The sequence below is a fragment of the Pinus tabuliformis genome, chromosome J, assembly GCF_031772625.1.
Source record: "Pinus tabuliformis cultivar Carrire ecotype Pingquan chromosome J, CPIR1, whole genome shotgun sequence".
Taxonomy (NCBI): domain Eukaryota; kingdom Viridiplantae; phylum Streptophyta; class Pinopsida; order Pinales; family Pinaceae; genus Pinus; species Pinus tabuliformis.
The window spans coordinates 944057363-944066016 of NC_142295.1; positions in this window are offsets into that span (position 1 = coordinate 944057363).

Here is an 8654-nt window from a genome sequence, read left to right on the forward strand (position 1 = left end):
CATACAGGTTATTATCGCCAATTTATTCACAGCTACACTTTGATCACTGGTCCTCTGGAAAAGTTTCTCAAGAAAGTGGAATTATTTGTGTGAATTGATGAATATGATATTGCATTTGATACCTTAGAGGAAAAACTTGTCAGTGCCCCAATACTAGTCTATCTTGACTAGAACAATGAATTCCATGTGCACAAAGATGGTTATGGAATTGTGTTAGGTTCCATTCTAACTCATCCAGGTGAAGGAAACTTAGATCATCCTATCAGCCGTAAAGAATTATACAACTACAGAGAGGGAGGATCTTGATATGGTGTATTCTCTTCAAAAGTTCAAGCACTATATACTCGGAGGGCCTTTTAAATACTTCACTGGCCATTCAACGCTAAAATTTTTGGTGAATAAAATTGTTTTGGAAGGAAGGATATGCAAATGGCTTTTTTGTTCTAGGAATTCACCTTCGAAGTTATTATCAAACTAGGGAAGGCTAACATCAGGCCTAATGATGTTTCTCAGTTGGAGTCTAGAGAAGCAAGAGGATCAATGGACAACGAGTTGCATGATGTAGATCTATTTCGAGTTGAAGCCATTCTTGATTATCTAGAAGATGTTTGTATGTTCCTTTCTATTGGTAAATTCCTTAATTATTATACAACAACTCAAAAAAGACATATGGTTGTTCTCGCTGCATATTATCAGCTTATTGTAGGGAAATGATACAAAATGGGACTAGATCATATTTTGAGGCATTGTGTTTTAGAACATAATAAAGAGGATCTTCTTTAGGAGTGTCATTTGGGTGTTATGGGAGGTCATGTGGGAGGAAAATCCACTGCCAGGAAAGTACTGCAATTCAAGCTTTGGTGGCCCACTCTATTTAAGGACACAAAATGGTAGGCCAACAAGTGTGATGTTTTCTAGTGCATTGGTTGATCGTTACAATGGGATGAGCTTCCACTACATTTGATTTGTGAACTTCAAGCTTTTAAAAAGTGGGTTGTTGATTTTTTGGGTCCCATCAATCCTCCTACATGTCACTCTCATGCCTAATATATTATCATTGCAACAAACTAATTAACACCCTGGGTTGAAGCTGCAACTATCAAGGATTGTACTATTGATACCATTGCATGGTTTATTTTTTAGAATATTATTACCATATTTGGGTGTCCTAGGAGCCTTACCAACAATCAAGGGTCACATTTCATTAATGCAATTGTTGATACATTGTTGTGGAATTGTATGATTCGGCACCATAAGAGCATTCCTTATCACCCACAGAAAAATGGTACAGTTGAAGCTTTTAATATATTTTGGAGAAAGGACTTACTAAGATATGTTTTACAAATAGGGATGATTGGGATGAATGGGTACCAACTACATTATGGGCCTATCATACTGTAACTACAAAGTGGCTGCATAAATATACTACATTCAAGTTTGTTTATGGTCAAGAAGTTGTCGTACCAGTTGAGTTTATTGTCCCTAATCTCTTTATTACACAAACCACTAATATGAAAGATGACTAATCCCTTGCATAAAAGTTACAGTATCTATGGGAATTGGATGAAGCAAGGTTTTTGGCATATTTTCATCAAACTGTTAAAGAGGAACAACAGAAATCCTACCATGACCGCCACATAAAGAAGAAGTCTATCTCTTTTGGTGATCGAGTCTTGCTCTATGACAGTAAGTATTTGTGGCATCCAGGGAAATTACAAATGCATTGGCTTGGTCCTTTCCTTGTTGCGGAGATACGAGATTCAAGAGTTATCAAACTTGTGCAACTCGATGGGATTCTTTTTCCAAGTTGGGTGAATTACCAATGCATGTGACACAACATTGTGATCCATGTACCTATTTTTTATCACATCTATTGGCATTAGGGTCCACGTCTTTTTCATTGTAAACATGTCTCTACCTTAGGATCTGTGACAGTGGACCAAACAATTATAAGGATGCCCCATGGATCACTCTGAGGAGGACCCCTTGCCTAGTTGGATGCATTACTCACACATTGGTATAATTATCCCCCCTTGGACCACACATGAGGGGTTTGTTGAGGCATTTGGGGACTCCTAGGAGGTGGTTACACTTGGTCACAACTTGTTATCACAGTTATAGATGACTTGGTAGTTGACCATCTTAATTTGACTGAGGAATGCCTTGCTTGAGGGGCCACATTTGCCACATACCATTGGATTCTCCATATGATTTCCCATATGTGTGCAGATGGCATCATACTTACAGAGGTGGTTATTTCTTATTTTAACCATTTCCTCACTCTTTGGAGTTGGTTGGAGGGGCATTCTAGCTGTTATCACCAGAAACTATAGTCCATGTATATGATAATTGTCCATAAATTTTGAAGAGTCTTGTGGTCTTGTAAATAGCTTTGTTAACTTGTGTCAATTTCAAATTTTGAAAATGCAAGAGTTATGAATGAAATTCGTGTAAAGGCAAGGGCATTGGTCATCTTTCATCATAGTTAGTTATGTCATGTCTTGTCAAAAGTACTTGTGCAGTTTCGCAGCGCGGGTGTCATGTCTTAGGTACTTGCGCAGTTTCGCAGCGCGGGTATGATTGGTCAAGTCTGTTGCTCAAATCTGTTTGCGCGTTTTCGTAGCGGCTTGTTTGTCAGCGATTTCGTAGCGCATTCCCTTAAATTTGAACTGCCCGCGCTACGAAATCGGGTTTCGGGTTTTTATGCAGCGTTTTTCCTTAACTGTCTAATCCGAGAGGTGATGAGTCACGTGTCCGGTCATGATTGTTTCCTCACACCATTTGTCTGTCATGATTAGCCATTACTTTGCCATCAGGTTTGATCTCATTGAGTTAGGTGTCAGTTTGGGGGACGTTATAGAAAGTGGTCGTGTCATAATATGTTTTTCATAACAAATGAATGTCCTCTGCTTGATGAAAGCTTGAGCTTTATCCTAAATAGACTTCTGCAAGCGAGCCTGATTTCTACAGCGTAAAATCTGTTATTGTGCTGCAAACCATTGTCATTCCCTCGTGAAGAATTGTGCTAAGAAATATGGAGAAAAAAGAGCATCGTTTAGGGAGATGTGTGAGAACAGAACCGGAGGGATTAGATGTAACCCTCAGGGATGAGGAAATAGCAAAGGCATTCAGAGCTACTGGTTGTTGGCGGTTTTGTGAAAAGCTCAAAGGTGGACATGCAGAAGTTACCAAGGCATTTGCAGTGAATTTTACGGGATTAAATTCAAAAGTGGCCATGCTGGAGTTCCCGGTTTCACCTGAAGTTATTTCTAAAGTCACAGAAATCCCAAGAGGTGGTCAAGAGTGGTTCAAGAATTTCAAGTTTGATATGGGTCCGTGTAAGGAGTTCTTAAAGGCACCATATGTGAATGAAGATCTCTCCAGAGCTGTCCCAAGGAGTTATCTTAAGGAGAATTATGCTACATTATTGTCATGCATTCAGAAGTATTTGACGTGTGAAGGCCGATACAACAAAGTTTACTCATATCATTTCAAGCTGTTGCTACACTTTACTGGTAAGAGCTCCATAGACATACCCTTTTACTTATTCAGGAGTATTTCTAAGATGTGTGATAAAATTCAGTTGAAGAAGGAAGCCTATGAAACTTCTCTTTTCCATCATGGTCTGGTTAAATTACTGGTGTTGGATAGCCTACATAAAATTGGTAAGGACTGGGACTCGTTTGTATTCATGGCCGGTTTCCCTAGTAAAACGGGCCTAACTCCTTTACCTGTAAGAGAAAAAGAAGATAGGAGTGAGGGTACTACTTTGGCTGAGTTAAGAAAAGAAATAACAGACCATAGCAAGTTCAAAGCTAAAACAAAGAAGCCAGAGAGGTCTGCAACAGTCAAAGACACACCTGAAGCTAAAACAAAGAAGACTCCTAAGTTAGCAGTTGAAAAAGCTCCTGAAGCATCAATAATCAAAACTTCAAAGTCATCCAAAGTATCTGAAAAGGAAGCTTCTAAGTTATCTCTTAAAGAAACACCAGAATCATCTAAACAGAAGACTCACAAAGGAAAAGATGAATTTGAGTCTAGTAAAGTGGAAAGGGTTTCAAGAGTAAGAACTAGAGGACAGCTAAATAAAGAAAAGGGAAAGTTAGCTCCTGTGGAAGAAAGTCCTGTGTCTAGGGGTAGTTTAAATGATTTGTTGGAAGCTATTGAATTAGAACAAGAGCACCCAATTCAAGTTGAACCCCTTGAAATTGAACAAGATCAATTGGTATCGCCAATGCATATTGATTTAACACTGTCTTCTCCTGAAAGTTCAAAGAAGTCAAAGGCTTCTAAAAAATTAAAGTTTGAAGAACCAGGGGTAGAGTATGCTTTTAAACCCCGTAGACCAATGACTAGGAGGCAAATGAAGGAAGCAGAAAAGGTTCAAAAAGAGAAAGTCTCTTCAGACTTGCCTAGGACAGAGGCACTTGAAATTTTCTCTGAAATGGTCCAAGCAGCTAAAAACAAGAGTAAGGACAAAAAGGTGGTTATAAGTCAAAGTGGCAATGTGATTGCCATCAAAAAACAAGCTGGAGTAAGTAAGGAGATACCTCAGGTCTCAAATGTTTTTAAAGAGAAGGCAGTAAGGTATACCAATTATAGGAAAGCTGTGATGAAAGGTAAAGCAAGAATGATCAGTCAAGCTAGTTCGGTGTCTGATGCCTATGTATGGACAGTACCAGCTTTAAAACAAGCAAAAACTATGAAACAAGTGAATATAAGTCTGAAAGCAGAGAATAAGAAGTTGAAGAAGGAGGTCATCAGTCTGAGAGAAAAGCTAGACAGGCTAGCTAAATGATTCAAGAAGGATTGTGTATTCTCAAATTTTGATATATTTTGGGTCATTATCTTGTCAAAAGTTTTTGAGACTTTTTGTGTCTTTTTGCTTGTATGGAATGACTGAAGAATTATAAATTTGAAGTGATACTGTTTTGAGGTTCATAAAATTGATTTTAATGACCTACAGCAGTTTCGTAGCGCGCTACGAAACTGCTGTAGATGACTGGTTATGATTAAAGCTTGAAATGGAATGCTGAGGTCAGCATATATTTTAACAAATGGTCAAATACTAAGCCTGGGGAGTATAGAAGATCAGTCAGATATTTTGTTAAAGAGGCCAAGGGTAAATATTAAAAAAAAAGGGCGAAGTTTTGTTTTTTGCTAAAAAGTCACTTTATCTCCGAGAATTTAGGGTTTGGATAGAGCTGCTGAGGTGTAAGATAATACACTTGTCTAGCTCTGGGATGGCTGGTTCATGAATTCTTTTCAATCAGACGAGGTTATCCAAGGTGTAAGAGGCTCAAATATGGATCATTAATATGTGGACACCGAGGGGGGCAACAACCAAGAATATAGGCTTCATTTTCTTTTCGGTTGTTTGAATCATCTCTGCATCAAGAATCCGAAGCTGTATATACATTGAACATGCTTCTAGTTTGGATATGGTTGTTATGGCAATGATACAGGTGGTGAGCTTTGAAGAACATAGCAGGGTATACAAGGAAGGAGACTTAAAGGGCCAGTATGATGGAATCCCCTGTTTTCGTACCATCATAACTTTTGTAATTAATCAGTTGGTTTATGTCATAGTTAAGGTCATTTATGTAAAAAACACGAGCTCCCTTCATGCTCGTTGAGGAGCCTCGTACAGTAGTTTTTGATAGGCTATATATAGGAAGAATTGATATGTAAAAAAGGTTGGAGACTTAATAGAAAAAGTGTGTTGTTTTGGGCCACTGTAAGACCTTTTTTGACAGTAATAGTAAAAACAGAGTTATACTCTTCTCAAGATTCTCGAAGTGTTATCATGGTCAAATGAAGTAATGATGGTTTATGTTTTATGTTATTTTATGGTTTTGTTGTATGCAATCACTCAGAACTCATGATTATATGCTCTGATTTCCTGTGTATACAGCCGACTATATGTGGTGGAATTTGCTTGACTTGTGATGTTTAGAGCCTTGATTTCTATGAGATCACTGTGTTTTTTCTTGTTCACTGGATATTGTAGACTCCATAGCCCAATGGGATTCATTTTGGTGTGTTTCCAACCATTTATGTTTTCATAAAAAGACAAAGAGTTAACCCTCTAGTGTGTGAAGAATTTCATTAAGAGTTTTGAGAGAGCCCTCTCTGATCAAAGAGGCTGATCTTTGGTCTAAAGATAGGTTGAAATAGTTACATGAGATCATGCTTAGTTGCAACCCTCTGTGATGGTTTTGTGATAACATTTTGGTGCGTCTGCCGGGAGCTAAAGATTGAATTTCTGAAGGTAGCAGGAGTTCAAATGTTTTTCGAGGTTGCACTCTACCTTGGTGACTCCATTTGTTTTTGAAAAGTTTAAAGGTGGCTTCGAAAGGAAGGTACACAAGGAGTAACCCTGATCCAAATCCGCATAGGCCTGTGGAAAATCCTAACATCATTTCAAGAAGAAAGCAGAAGCTCTCTGATATACCAGGTACTTCAAAATCATTATTTTCTGAGTTTTCTAGAAGTCTTGAAAACAAACTTGTGGATGATAAGGTTCAAGAGGTCATATTAAGGTCTGAAGATGAAGAAGAAGTAATAGGTATTATCTTGGATTTACAAAAGAGAGGTATTGATACCTCTTCTTTAATTTCACAAGAAGATAAAGAGGAGTTTTGGGAAATTGTGTCCTCTGAGCTTTTATTAGAAAGAGAAGATTTAAAGAAGCTTAAGGAGCTTGACCCTTTTGAAATTCTGCTTAATTCAAATATTGGGTTACCACTCCCAAATTGGAGCTCATTTGTTGGTGGGTTACAAAGTCCTAATAGTCCCTTTCGTACTCATATTTTGTCCTCTGCTTCTGTAAGTCCAAACAGTCCTAAACTGTCATCTCACATTAGCTCTGGTCATAACATACCTATTGCTGTTGTTCCTCCTTTCATCATGGCTGTACCTGCAAGGTATGCCCCTTTGGCCCTTCCTGCTGTTTTGCATGACTTACCAAATAAATATGCTTCTAAGATTCCAACTTGGGGAGGGGATGAAGACATCACAGCTGAAGAGCATGTAGATAGATTCAATGACTTTATTGATAGGTATGAAGTAGATGATGAAGATGTCAAATTGAGATTATTTGCTCAGTCCTTTATTGGGGAGGTTAGGAAATGGTTCAAAGCCTTGGGAGCTGGTAGCATTCACAGTTGGATTGAGTTCGAAGATAATTTTTTGAGAAAGTGGGGTAATAGAACTAATCCAGTACAAGCTCTCACTGAATATAATAATTTAAGAAGAGCTCCAGATGAGACTATTCAAAGCTTTTCTAAGAGATTCAATAAGACTTATAATTCTATTCCAGATCACTTAAAACCTCCTGGGGCTTTGGCTCAATTAAGATATGCTGAGTCTTTTGAATCTGATTTTTCCCTCTTACTTAGAGAAAGAGAATCTGCTACATTGGCTGATATGCAAAATGATGCTATCAAAGTTGAAGTAAATATACTTGCTGCTAAAAAGTCTAAGATGGCTAAGACTAAATTTAAGGAAGAGGAGAGGCCTTCCACTTCAGCTCAAGATGAAAAATTTGAAACCATGATGAAGACTATGGAAAAGTTAATGGATAAACTAGCACTTGGGAATACTGCTGCTCCTCAAGCACAACAAGAGTCTCGGTTTAGAAATTCTCAGTTTAGGAGACCTCAAAATCAACAACGTCCAAGGGAAAACAGAAATCAGCCAGCTGATCCTCCTGTAAGACCTCCATTTCAGCAAAATATGGTAGATGGTGAGGAAGAGACTGAGGAACCAGAAGAAGCCATTCATTGCCTTGGTGAGGAAGATTCAGAAATCTTTTTAACAAAAGAAGAACATGATGAATCTAGCCAACAGAAAGTTGAGGAAGAACCTTCAGATTTTCTAAAAGGGTATCAGCATGCCATTTTTGAAATTCAAAAGCAATATAATCTCAGAAATAGAGAGGTGCCTGTTTCAGCTAATAAAGCTCAGCCCAAAAAGAATGTTTCAAAAGCAGCGGAGGACAAACAAGAAAAGCCTAAGCAAGCTGATAAAAACAATGATTCTCCTGTTGAGAAGAAGGTTAGTCAAGTTGTTGCTCTTCCTAAGGAAATGGAAAGATCTAATTCTGTGTTTAGCATAGAAAATGAGATGGCTAAAATCAAAATTTCAGTCCCATTTAATGAGATTTTGAAAGTAAACAAATATAGGAGTAAGATTGTGGAAATGCTTAACTCTCCTCCAGGAGGAGCTGATATCTTAAATTTGCAAGAAGACAATCCTATCATTTGTTTAGGCCCAAGGTTAGAAGATGAGCAGAATGATGAATTTCCTCCTTTTTATATTAGTATCAATATACACGAGATGACTCTTCATAATGCCATGCTAGACTCAGGAGCATCTCATAACCTTATGCCCAAAGTCATTATGGAAAGGCTAGGATTGGAAGTGACTAGACCTTATAAAGATCTATTTTCTTTTGACTCTAAGAGGGTTCATTGTATTGGGTTAATTAAAGATGTGGTTGTATCACTAACACAAATCCCAGCCAAGACCACTGTCATGGATATTGTTGTGGCGGATGTCCCACCTAAATTTGGGATTTTACTCTCAAGATCATGGGCAGCTAAGATTAAAGGTACTATGCAGATGGATTTGACTTTTGCTACTATTCCGGT